Source organism: Diplotaxodon limnothrissa, linkage group LG23, assembly GCF_057381915.1.
Source record: "Diplotaxodon limnothrissa isolate DT_005_m linkage group LG23, D_limnothrissa_male_GT1.1, whole genome shotgun sequence".
NCBI classification, from domain to species: domain Eukaryota; kingdom Metazoa; phylum Chordata; class Actinopteri; order Cichliformes; family Cichlidae; genus Diplotaxodon; species Diplotaxodon limnothrissa.
Genome location: NC_140617.1, coordinates 34,198,756 through 34,213,173, shown reverse-complemented (window position 1 = coordinate 34,213,173; position 14,418 = coordinate 34,198,756).

The following is a 14,418-nucleotide window of genomic DNA, read 5'->3' as shown; positions in this document are numbered from 1 at the left end:
CTGTCAGGAAGGTCACTTTACTATTTCCAAGATTTATTTGCTTACATTTAATGTCTTTTATTATTTTCTAATGTAAATAGGTGCAGCTAAAAACCAAAGAAAATGGTCCAAGTAATGCTTGAGGTAAACAGCGAGAGCCTGTGTTGTGTTGTACATGCGTGTTTGCTGATTTTAGGTCACCAACAGTATCATCCCAAATCCAGCGAGTCAGATTGGTTGTGTGCTAAGGCTGCCCTCAATGTTAAACTGCCATGCTCTGCATTATACAGTGGGGCAAAAAAGTATTTAGTCAGCCACCGATTGTGCAAGTTCCCCCACTTAAAATGATGACAGAGGTCAGTAATTTGCACCAGAGGTACACTGCAACTGTGAGAGACAGAATGTGAAAAAAAATCCATGAATCCACATGGTAGGATTTGTAAAGAATTTATTCGTAAATCAGGGTGGAAAATAAGTATTTGGTCAATAACAAAAATACAACTCAATACTTTGTAACATAACCTTTGTTGGCAATAACAGAGGTCAAACGTTTACTATAGGTCTTTACCAGGTTTGCACACACAGTAGCTGGTATTTTGGCCCATTCCTCCATGCAGATCTTCTCGAGAGCAGTGATGTTTTGGGGCTGTCGCCGAGCAACACGGACTTTCAACTCCCGCCACAGATTTTCTATGGGGTTGAGGTCTGGAGACTGGCTAGGCCACTCCAGGACTTTCAAATGCTTCTTACGGAGCCACTCCTTTGTTGCCCGGGCGGTGTGTTTTGGATCATTGTCATGTTGGAAGACCCAGCCTCGTTTCATCTTCAAAGTTCTCACTGATGGAAGGAGGTTTTGGCTCAAAATCTCACGATACATGGCCCCATTCATTCTGTCCTTAACACGGATCAGTCGTCCTGTCCCCTTGGCAGAAAAACAGCCCCATAGCATGATGTTTCCACCCCCATGCTTCACAGTAGGTATGGTGTTCTTGGGATGCAACTCGGTATTCTTCTTCCTCCAAACACGACGAGTTGAGTTTATACCAAAAAGTTCTACTTTGGTTTCATCTGACCACATGACATTCTCCCAATCCTCTGCTGTATCATCCATGTGCTCTCTGGCAAACTTCAGACGGGCCTGGACATGCACTGGCTTCAGCAGCGGAACACGTCTGGCACTGCGGGATTTGATTCCCTGCCGTTGTAGTGTGTTACTGATGGTGACCTTTGTTACTTTGGTCCCAGCTCTCTGCAGGTCATTCACCAGGTCCCCCCGTGTGGTTCTGGGATCTTTGCTCACCGTTCTCATGATCATTTTGACCCCACGGGATGAGATCTTGTGTGGAGCCCCAGATCGAGGGAGATTATCAGTGGTCTTGTATGTCTTCCATTTTCTGATGATTGCTCCCACAGTTGATTTTTTCACACCAAGCTGCTTGCCTATTGTAGATTCACTCTTCCCAGTCTGGTGCAGGTCTACAATACTTTTCCTGGTGTCCTTCGAGAGCTCTTTGGTCTTGGCCATGGCGGAGTTTGGAGTCTGACTGTTTGAGGCTGTGGACAGGTGTCTTTTATACAGATGATGAGTTCAAACAGGTGCCATTCATACAGGTAACGAATGGGGGACAGAAAAGCTTCTTACAGAAGACGTTACAGGTCTGTGAGAGCCAGAGATTTTCCTTGTTTGAGGTGACCAAATACTTATTTTCCACCCTGATTTACGAATAAATTCTTTACAAATCCTACCATGTGGATTCATGGATTTTTTTTTCACATTCTGTCTCTCACAGTTGACGTGTACCTCTGGTGCAAATTACTGACCTCTGTCATCATTTTAGGTGGGGGAACTTGTACAATCGGTGGCTGACTAAATACTTTTTTGCCCCACTGTAGGCTTAAGCTAATGCTCATTAGCAACAGCGTCTCAGTGGATGGGTTACATGCACACATTTTTTGATTGAAAATTTCAGGTCAAATTTTACATGGAAAGTGATTATGATGATTCTAATGTTTGTGTGCATTTGTCTCCTGCTTATCTTTCTTTGATCAACTTCCTAAAAGTTCGCAATCATTGCAGTCCAGAAGTTAGTGCAGACTGTTGTTTACAATTATATTTAAAAAAATTTAAAAATGCATTTTTGGGAAGACAAGAAATGTATCAACACATTGATGCCAAGACGAAGAGTGTGTTCAGAACAAAAAACTGCACCCAGAAAGTAATCAACTATTCAATCCACAAGAAGTGGGCTTCATGTAAAAGTAGCTATATGTAGTAAAGACAACAAACTAACTTGAATTGCATTGTCCTCCATTACAGAAACATACGAGGCTAAAGAAACGGGACAAAGATGCAGAGTGCATTAGCAATAAAGAAAGAACAGTATCACACATGGACAAACCTCTACGGCATTCTCCACATTATAAAGCTCCTTAGGTGTGTTCAAATTCCTGAGCATTTACCTCATGTGCATGAAAACATATGCCACCAAATGACTTCCCACTTGAACACTATAGCTTGGTAGTGAAACATTCTGCAAAGACACCATAGCTAAAGGATTAAGCAGCGATTAAAAAAGACCAACAGATTAGGCATCTTCAGTAATAGTGATAGAGAAAACTCTTTATGATGCTCTGCGTACAGCAGCATGGGTCTTTAAAGTTGTTTGCCCTTGGGCCAGTAAAGGTCGGAAACACAGATGGAAAACGTGGATAAGCCGACAGGATTTATGTGCCCGACTGTATGTGTGCACCAAAGTCACCATTTCTCCTAATCTTGCCTTGTGTGTTATGGTTTCTGATAGCGGCAGAGAACTCCACACTTAAAAATCCACTCATGTCATGCACACGCTGTGTTTCCTGACATGAGTGGATTAAGTAAACTGTGCATGGAAGCTGTGCTTTTACTCTATGTTGTGTTCCGTGACTTTAAAGACAATTGCATAATTACAGTGAAGGAAGAAGGAAGAAGAAGCTTGCTTTCATGATAAATAAAGGATTAAATGGGATAAAACAAATGTAGTCTTTGACCTTTTTAGCTTAGCTAGTGACATTACTCTAGAGATGCTACAGTGACTTCTGTCAGCCTAGACTCAAATACATGGATCTCAAATCATCTCCGATAGAGTGCAATTGTATTTTGGACATATATTTATTCATTGTACTGAAGATGACTTCTGATGACTTTCGTGTGTGATCAGATTTGAATTGTCATGCCACCACGTTGACATTTTTTGGCCTTGACTTTAATAGCGCAAATACTTTTTTCCAACCAATTCAGGATGAAAACATTGATGCTAACTTTAAAATTGTTGACATTCACTAAGATGGCATGCTAATCCAGAGGTTAGCTGCAGCAGCAGCTCACTATTGCAGGGAATTTATAACCTGAAACTTTAGCTGGACTATATTATCATTATATGAAACATGAAAAAGCACTTGCTGCTTTATTTTTCAATAATATATAAGAATGAAAACATTGTGGCTAACTTTAAAATTGTTAACAGCCAGTAAGATGACATGCTATCTAATCCAGAGGTTAGCTCTAGCGGCAGCTCACTGTTGCAGTGAATATATGACCTGAAACTGCAGCTGGACTGTATTTGTCACGGTTCTGGGTCGGTTCGACCCAGTAGTTTGAGTTCTGATGTTTTGGTTTATTTTTGAATGATTGTTGTGTTTTCGGGTGCTATTATTATTATTGTTATTAGAATTCTTTGTGTCTGTTTGTTCTTGTTTAAGGATTTGTTCTTCGGTCGTGTCTGCTTAGTATAGGTCTAGTTCCATGTGTCATTTTCTGTCTGTCTCTCAGTGTTGAGTCTGCGTCTTTGTGTGATGATTTCTTGTTCCTGTTTTATTGTGAAGGTCTGCGTCTCATGTGAGTGTGTTCAGTTTTACCTCTTGTCTCGTCTCGTTAATTACTCCCGGCTGTGTCCCCCACCTGTGTGTAATCTCCCTGTGTTTCTCTGTGTGTATTTAAGTCGTGTCTTCTGTCTTTGTAGTTGCTGGTCCGTCTGTGTATCTACCATGTTCCTTTCGTGTGTTCGCCCTGCTGTCACTGTCATGTACCATCTTCCGTCTTCCTTCGTGTTCAGGTTCGTGTTCTTGTTCAGGCTCAGTAGTTTAGTTGTCCCAGTATAGTTTAGTTCTCCGTTTGCCGTTTGTCTATTCTTATTTTTGTGTTCAATAAACCACCTTCACCACTGCCTGCGATTGGATCCTCCTTTATTATTTCCACATGGCTCATTTCACTCACTGACAGTATTATCATTATATGAAACATGAAAAAGCACTTGCTGCTTAATCTTTCAATAATATATAAGGCACTTTAGAGCTTTTAGTGATGCTGTATTGTGATTGTTAGTTTTCATTTTCTTCAGTAAGGTACAGTGCTCTCTGTTTCCAACTTGCGATTCCATGTACACATTTCTCTATATCTGCTCAAAAAAAGATAATCAAAATAAATGATGGGCACACCAAACATCTGTATGCAGGGGTCTGTAACTTGATGATCCAGGTATGTATTGTACCATCTTGCTAATTGCAAAATAGGAGGCTAAACCATTCTATGTTCACTTGCTCAAGCCAATGAGCTTATGCTGTTTTCTGCCTTCACTTAGTCTGGTTTCAAAATATATGAATTAAAATGACTATGGCAAAAGTGTTCAGCTTGAGGCTTCAAACTGAGACATGACTAATGAGTAACACTGTGGTGCCTTTGTCTATGTTTTACAGGCTATATGGTTCATGGCTAAACATCTACATCCTAGCATTACTACGCTTGCATGTTGGTGTTCTTGCGCACAGTTTCAAAGATCCCCTACTGTTGCTGTATACACTTAAATTGGCACAGTCAGAAACATTACAAAATTCCAAAAAGGAACCTGAAAACATATTAAATGTTGTCACTGGTAACAACATTGCCACTCTGGAAGTCTTGAAATGGAGCATTAATAGAAAACATAACTGTTATCTAACCCTGATCAGATGGTGTTGATCTCTTAAACTGATTAAAACAGGAGTGAAATGAATGAATAATGGTTGAAGATAATACCTGAAATGAGAGTGGAAGTACTGAACTTCACACTAAGGCTGATGTAAATAGTCACTGCAACACACACACACACACACACACACACACACACACACACACACACACACACACATTCAGTATCCAAAAAGCAAAGAAGGTTCAAGGTCCCACTGAGAGTTTAAAATGCTATAATGAGAAGTGTAATTACTTATATATATAAATATATTCATTATGAATAATAACATTTGTGCTTTTGTTTAATTATTTAAAAATTGAAAAGAATATATCAAACATGTGTTCATTTTGTCTCCAATCACACTGAATCATGATGCAACAGCTGGAAAAACTGAGAAAGTACAGACTGTAACTAAAGATCTCCAAAACAAAAAGCCATCTAACTATTTTTAAACAGCTTGAGTAAAGATGAAACTTTTGTTATTTGCATGTTACCTATTAGCAAGAATTTGCAAGATAAATACGTGTTCACCTGTTCAGCCTAAGGCCTGCAGTGACTCATAAGATAAGATAAGATAACCTTTATTAGTCCCACACGTGGGAAATTTGTTTTGTCACAGCAGGAAGTGGACAGTGCAGGCCCGTGTGCGTCAGTCAGAGAATTCCAAGCTTTTCCAGGCTTGTTTTTCCCATATGAAGAACTTGCAAAGACGTGAACTTGACTGAGGTCAAATTTCAGGTAAATTCTTTCCAATGGGCTTTTTTTTCTTTTTTTAAGATCTGAGGTTTAAAATTCCAGAAGTATAAAATGTATATTTAATACATATATAAACAGGCAAACAGAAAACTGACTTAGAGATATTTATACAACATAATGGGAATGTGTGTTGCCATTCAATTTCAGCTTCAGTACATGTGCGGTGCTAACAGTGCTGCTACAGAATTGTAAAGATGCTTGTTACTTTCTGTTAAATGCTGTTAGCACAATAATTGGTGTTTTGGGCAGAAGATTTTTTTTGACTGAAGAGACTTATATGTATTTAACTGAGAACTTGCCTAGCACATCTGCAGTTGCCCTCCTCTTGAACTCCAAAAAAAAACCTCCAAAAAATGTTCAGTAAAAAGAATAAAAACCAAAATTTCTAACTTTTCTAAACTTACTGTTTGTCTGCAACATTTCCACTGATGTAGGTGCTGCTGTGATCCAATCATAGTTAACATTGGCTAATGTTCACAAGTTAGAAATATGACTATTTCTAATTTTCTTATAATAATATTATTATGTCTGTTCATGCTGTTGGCAAAATGATGAACTTAACCACACTCAGAACAGTCAAAATAATGGATGTTGCTTATATAAATAACTAGAAGATAAATATGGGACTCGTTGTTTGTTTTTATACAGCAAAATACCATCCATCCATTCTCTTCCGCTTATCCTTTTCAGGGTTGGTCTGGAGCCTATCCTCTCTTAGGGCAAGAGGCAGGGTACGCACTGGACCTCGACAGAGAACTCACGCAAACACGGAGAGAACGTTCAAATTCCACACAGAGAAACACGGCCTGATTGTCCAGTTGAACTCAGTGAGGCAACAGTTCTAACCACTGTGCTGCCCTTTGCAAAATACATTTATGTAAAATTATGGGACTGCATTGGCTGTGCTTTCTCAGCCCTACACTCACCAGCCAGACACTGTTGACACTCCTGAAGTCTATAATAAAATACTAGTACACAAGATCTTCCTCAGTTAAGATGTTTTTTAATTCTCTTATAGAAAAAAAGAGGATTTCATAACTCAGCTTTCATTATGTTTGCATATTCCTTATAGTTTAACTATAGAGGTCAATGACATACATGTAACAATACATGATGATATGGAGGAAAAAGGGTGATTAACATGTCTTGAAGTCTCATTGCTTTAAATACATTTAAAAAATTATTTCTTCGACTTTCTCTAACAGATAGAATTAGGAAACATTCATTCAAACTGAAATGAGGAGTGTAACCTTGTCACTTTTTAATATTTTATAGCTCGTATTCACAGCAGAATGATGTTGGATGTTGATCTTCTGGGTTGCATGTTAGCTGATCGAGGCTTTATCAGCAAATCTTTCAGCTTGCCAGAAATTTGTCTTCACTTCCTTGTCAGCTGAATTCCCTTTTCCCAAACGGGACTAACACTTCATACACATCCGTTTTGCTTCTGTGAGACTAACATTCCAGCCTTAAACAAGTTTCAAGCATGAGGTAACTGGGTACAGGTTATGTGTTGGAAGACAAGAGGGGAAGAAAACCAGCCTGGAGGCTAGCAAGGTCAACCACAACGTATTCTGTTTTAGCTGAATCCAAAATTAGTAACATCGTAATGCTGCAGACATATCGCTCCCATTCAGCATGTCAGCCACTGAAGGTCACCAGAGATATAAAAATATATAAGCCTAGTTATGTTTGGCTTTTTTACAACTGTTTTCCCTGAGAATTCCCTCTGCAAAACATGTTTACAAGCTGTGAGAGTGTGTCGGCTGATAAGACAGCATGTGGACAAGCAGGCTGGAGTCGTCCACTCTGCTGCCAGCATGGCAAACACCAGTGGGAGTGTTTGTGAGCAGTGGGCAGGACCTGGACTCCACATGCTGTTCAAACACGTGGATTCTGAATGCCGTGGAGCAAGAAACACAGAGCTGTGGACCATCCCTCCCTCCCTCCACCCACACGCACACACACAAACACATGTATGCACAGGCTTCTTCACAGACATGTGCTCCTATTTATAAGAGTAAGACAGAGATGTCTTACTCTTATAAATTCTAAGAGAAATCCAAAGGTTTTAGACATAAATGACTAAGCACAGAATCCAGAGTTTCCTACCTGGGAATTAACTATTAAGAGATAAATAAAGCCAACTGACCTGCTGACCTCCCATTGAGATCACAAGACTAGCTAAAAACAGACTCAGATGACCTGATCACATGACCTCTCACCACTTTTTTCCGTGAATCAGCCTTTAACAATTTAATACCTACTGCATCAAGTTTTTGCTTCTCCAGCTTTTCTTTCTGTGCGATTACCAAACGAAGATCTCAGTTTGTTCAGTGGATGATGTCCACATATGTCCAATATGATTTATTCCCAACAGCCACTCCTCTTTATTGTGCTTTGTGTTGGATAAACAATAATGGTGAAAGCTGTTGTCATGGTGCGGCTGGCTGGGCTCAAAATCCTTATTTTCCTGTTTCTCTAACCCTTCTTGGTTTTAGTCTCAGGAGTTTCTCCGTTGCTGCTTTCTTACACCTGCTGTGCATCAGGTAATCAAGTGTTTGGTGTTGGAATGTTTCTCTGCCAGAGCATCATTGCCATTATGGTGAACCTTCAGCTCCCTCTCTTACCCATTGCTTATCTTTGTTTGCCTGCATTAATCCAGCCTCTCCTCACCTCTCCTAGTTGTCAGCTTGATGCTCCTGTTGAAAACTAACTAACTCACCTACTCTGTTACCCACTCTCTGCAACATGTCAGGACTTTTCTGCTTATCTGCCTGCCCACTCTCCACTTGTCACCTTTTCCAGTTCTTGAATTACTGCCAGCTGTTTATATACTCCCACCGAGTCTCCATTCCTTGACAACGCAAGTAACATTGTCTCAAATTATCATGTTTCATCCTGCAAACAGTATTTAGTTTTATTTATACAGCGCCAAATCACAACCATCACCTTAAGGTGCTTTATATTCTAAGGTAGAGGCCCTACAATAATACAGAGAAACCCCTAACAACCAGACGACCTCCTATGAGCAAGCATTTGGCGACAGTGAGAAGGAAAAAAACCCTTTAAACAGGAAACCTGCCCTACTGTGAACAGGTAGTGCTGTCCAATGTTTCAATGAATCATCTACTGATTATATGCTGTCCCCCTCCAACCCCACTATTAGAAAATTAGTTGCCCTCTGACAATAAACACAGTAAACTTTCCAACTGTTCTTTGAGTCTGCTCCTCGGGTCGGCTTTTTGCCAAAACATGATAGTTCTATTGTTCTATTTAATCTGAACATGGCCCTAAAAAAGTCAGTGACCACTGTGGAACTCTCTTGGTTTTTATTACCACTGTTCATTTTAAAGCTCAGTTTTTAAAACCTTACGATATAACTACAGCCCAGCCCATGCAGCACTATATTAATGATTGACCTTGATTAGCTTCACTGTTTATATTATGCTAACATAGCTGTTTCGCTAGCCACCATGCAGCACATCATTATATACCAAATAGCCTAGGGTGACCAACCGTCCTCTTTTCCCCGGACATGTCCACTTTTCACGTTCTGTCTGGGGGGATTTTCAAGATTGATAAAAATGTCTGGGTTTTCCTATATTCCGACAGAGGACCCATGTGTGTGAAGTCATCCCCGAACTGCTGCTTTGTGAGCGCTTGTTCTGCGCTCACAGACGGGAGAGACAGCGTGCAGCAACGCGCCTAATGATGTTTAAAAGATCCCAAAGCGCAAGTGCATCTTTTCAGACAAACTGCAAAAGAAATTTCCCTTGTACCAACCATAGCTGGATTGGCCATCGGGCATACCGGGCATCTGCCCAGTGGGCCGACGGTGATTTTTCGTTTTTACGGCCAATGGTTTTGTTGTTGTTGTTTTGTAATGCTATAAACAATGAACGGTGGTGGATTGGCCAGATGCTGGCCGGTGTGTAACAATAACTCAGTTATTTGGTGGTGTCTGTGGCGGCGCTTCCACAGAGGCCAGCAGGTGGATGAGTGTCAGGTGAACTGAACTTCAGGTAAGAAGTTATGACCTGCAGTCTATCTGGGTCAGATATAACCCAAGTTTAGGTGGAGTTTATTTTCGTTGTGCTGACATTTTACAGTCAGTTACAATAACTCGTACTGCGTACTAGCTAGCATGACGGAGTTTATATACAGCTGGGCGGATGCTATGATGTTACTGATAGTGATATGATGTCGGTTTGGATATCTGGTGAGAGAGAAACTTGAAGATGAAACCAGGAGATGTCCTTACTGAATCATCAGAGCTGAACAGGTGATGGAGAAACAGGTTTACCTTTTAGGTGACATGAATGAGTTGAAGGGAAGTTATAAACTGTTTCTGAGAGACAAATAACACCAGGATCCTTTTCTAAGTAGCTGACAGCTGGTAACTGTGCAGGGGCGGGTCTAGCAAAGTTTTGCCAGAGGGGCCAGGTAGGGCATTAACAGGGAAAGGGGGGCAAAAATAAATACTTCCTTATTCTCATTTAAAATGTCTGGCTGTTATTAATTAATTATCTGAAGCTTACAACCAAAGTTTTTATCTGATGTAAAATGTACAGAAATCATACATATACCAACAAGACTGTACATCACTGTCACCACAGCGTTTGTTTTCATTCAAAGGCTTTATGGCTTTTCATATAATACCTGGTGGGCCGGTCTCTAGTCAAAATTCCCTGGTCAATTTTTTGTTCCAGTCCAGCCCTCATACCGACCCAGTACTGGTATTTTTTTTTATGCAGATGAGGCATTATTTCTGTACCATTATTTAATTCCAGAGGTTTTTAAGTTATTTTTTTGCACTTGTTGACTTGTAAAAGCCTATATGACATATTTTATTTCACAATTAATTAAACACACAGAGAAGGCATCATTTAAATATGTTAAATATGTTTCTTTAAGCAAGTTCTTCAAGACTGAGCTAAGTGTCCTCCTTTTTGGAAATCAAAATATGGTCACCCTAAGATAGCCCAACTTCAGTAACCCTACAAACGTCACTACTGTCTAGTTTTCTGTCTTCATTTATGTTGGAAGTGATAGCAGAGCTGTACGTTTAATTTAATTTAATTTAATTTTTCAGAAATCTTTCAGTCTGAAGCTTACAACCAAAGTTTAGATGGAAACTAGTGAGCTAACTTCCTGCTAACTTCTAACTCCGTTAAACTTCATAAATGCTGTTTTCATGGATGCCTGGATGTTAAACTTAATTGTTACACCTGGTAGAGCAGAACACTGATCATTTTATTAAAGATGAAAGAATTTAGACAGTTTGTAACTCTCAGTGATGCCACAGTGTTTGTTTGATTTTGGGACCTGAAGCAGAGTTTGGACCTAGAAACAGCTAATGACATCAGACTTAAAGACCTGATAGAGATGGCCACCCCAGTGTCCAGTTTGCACTCAGTCAAAAATGAGAGCAAGAAGAAATTGTTTTGGGCAGAGTGAAACATTAAAAGACCAGGACTAAAAATTAAGCTAACACAGAAGCATGAAAAAAAATTGCAGCTTCTCTAATGGCCACTTGAGGCTTGTCCAAAAAGTGAGTCAGCATATTAAAATTCGTTTTAGACAGTTATGTAAAAACATTTAGTGCCAGGTGCAAAAAAATGTTTGGGCTTTATGGATAAAGTGCCCCTTTTCTTCCCTGTTTGTGGTGGTGGTGGTGGCATTTTTCAATGAGTCATCTACTGTTTATATGATTAGCACTAATAAACAGTATTCACTGGCTTCAAAATAATAAAATAAACAATATGGACTTTTTTTTTAAATCTTCAACAAGCTTTCTACATGTTTTTAATTTTCAAAACATTTCTTGTGTGTTTTAATGCAAAAAGAGTTGTTTTTTCGTGTGGTATTTCTAAAATATATGTCAGTATGTTATGTTTTCATGCGTATCTGCAGTACTATGTGCCTTTATTGCCTCCTCTACGAAGAGCCAGGGCTGGCCACTGTAAGTGGGTCACAGCTCCACCCTGCTGCTGCTGTGCGGTGGAGCTCAGTGAGCCCGGCTGAAACCCTCCTTAGGCTGATTCAGGGAGAAATAATGGGGCCAACGACTCCCAATCCCCTCAAGAGCCATGGCAAAGCACGGCAGCAAGCTGGCAGGGAGGCCCAGTGGAGCACAGGGTGGAGGAGGGTTTCAAAGGAGCAGCTACTGGCTCACTAAGACCCTCTCACATGTTTGTAATCTACAGTGTATGTCACAGAGGCCGTTTTGATTTACAGTGCAGCAGGTCTATACTGTAATTAAGCAGAAATGCCTTTGAAAGTACTACCTGATATGATTACGTCCTATTTGGCTGCATTCTGCACATCAAGGCACTTACTAGTCAGGCCTCAGATATGAGTTTTATTTCACTCATGCTTTCCTTCCAGTTTCCTGTAGATCCCAGATGGAGGTGGACATACATGCCCCTTAAACTTATAGTACTATTTGTAGGCTGAAAATTAATTATCATTTTTGTTGCAATATTCTACAGTCAAAGATCCCAAAACTGATAATCAGTAGCTTGTCTATAAATACAATACATCACAAAGGATCATGTCACATGTACATGTTTGTACAGTACTTTCTGTTGCTAATTCAGCTAACATGCTGCTGTCTCTACATGACTCCTTTTGGAAAGTAATGTCAGCCATGTCTGTTGAAGTCAGAATTTTTGCCATATTCAAAAGAATCTGCAAAATTGAACATGTGGAGCTAGCCACTGGGGCAACCCTTTGTGAAAAAGGGGGCAGCTGAAAGTAGCTTCTTCCTCTTCTACCATCTTCAAAGATATCTACACACAGTTGAGGTTGCCAGGCTACTAAATCAAAGAGAAAAATGATGTTCAGCTTCAACAGCCAGGCTGAATTCTTTGCTGCTTGTCCGTGTGTGCGTGTGCGTGTGTGTGTGTGTTTACATATCTTTGTGGGGACCAACAACCTTATAGGTCAGACTCAAAATGTGGTTTTAGTGTCAGGTTAGGTTTAGATTAAGAGTTGGTATTACACATTCATTTTTGATGGTTAGGGATACGCGGCTAGGGAAAGCCTTATGTCAATTAGATGTCCCTACAAAGATATGAAAACACGGTGTGTGTGTCACACACACACACACACACACACACACACACACACACACACACACACACACACACACACACACACACACACACACACACACACACTTTTTGAGAGCAGCATCCTGTAAACTGTATTTAGGAAGCCTTAGCTGTTGTAGCACAGGCTTGAGAAATCCACTCTGTTTAGGAAACTGTTTAGTCCCCTTTGTTGAGCACAATGACAGAAGCGCTGCAGAGCAAAAACCTGCTGCTTTTCTTTCCTTCTCCTGTGGTTTGCCTTTGGATCAGAAATGCCCATAGAAAGATTTTTAAAGAAAAGGGAAAGGAATGATGCTGATTTAAAAAAAATAAAAATTCAGTTTCAGACAGTCAGTGTGGAGAGGGGTGAGGAACACTGTGTTCCTGCTGGTGGCTTGCTAGAGGGGTCTTATGTAAGGCTGGTTTCTTTCTGGCAGCAGTGCAGAGCCCCCGATGACAGTGTCATACTGCTAATTAATACACACCAGCTAGAGGTGAGTCCTCAGTGGCTGCTTGTGTGTGTGCTCATTTTTGTGTCTACATGGGAGACTTAGAAAGCAATGCTGATTGATTATTAAAGGGTCACAGATGCATTTTAATTACACTGTGAGACCTAAGGTGCCTGTCTGAAACTAGATTCTTATTGGAATATCAGTGTAGTCCAGATGTAATCAGTTTTAATGAAAGGCATTTTCAGTGGTGGACTAATGAGATCACCCTCAGCACACCCACTAAATGTATTGTTGTGGCTACAGGAAAGCTATACAAATACACTATTGCTAATATATTTTAGTGTAGCAACTCCACTGGGGCAATTTCTTTTGAACGAAATCTTTAAAAATAAATGGATTCAAGTTTGAAAGAATAGACATTTCAGGAAATTATTTCTTATCATGTGGAGAGCAAGAATGCAAATTGACACCACTCTCGTGTTGAATCTCCTGACCTTCCAGCTCTGACTACACAGTCTTTTCTGGATCCAGTTGGCTTGGCAGGAAGTCATTGGCTCAGTATGAGCTTCCTGCTTCTGCCTCAGCCTGAAATAAAAACACAGAGAGAAAGTTCTGGCTGGAGACTCCAGCTCTTCACTCTCCACAGGACAGAGAAAGGATATCCTCCTCTCTTCACACACAGTCAGGGAGCTGTTTGACAAAGTGCCAAATATACGATGATATCCCCAGTGTTTCTTTCTTCTTCTTTTATCTCATTAATTTCTTCATTTAAAGTTACGCTTTCATTTAGAGCTGTTAAAGATGTTTCTTAGGATCTATAAACCTTCCTTCCTTTTCCCTTAAAATAAAATATCTAATAAAAGCATAGTTATTATATGAATTCGGTCACTTTAATGACACATATTTGCAGATATATTTAACATAGTTTTGCACATTTGAACTTAACTTAGATAAATAATGCACTGTGTAAAATAGCAGCAAAAAACATTCTTTGGCATTGTCCATACCTACATAGTTATTTTTACTCTCCATTTTGGCCTTTCATGCACATGTAAACAGCATTTTAGGTCGCTGGAAGTAGAGCTTTTAAAAACTGCTTTTTTGGAAACTCGGTTTGTGTTTTTACTTGTGGAAAAGGAAAATAAGATT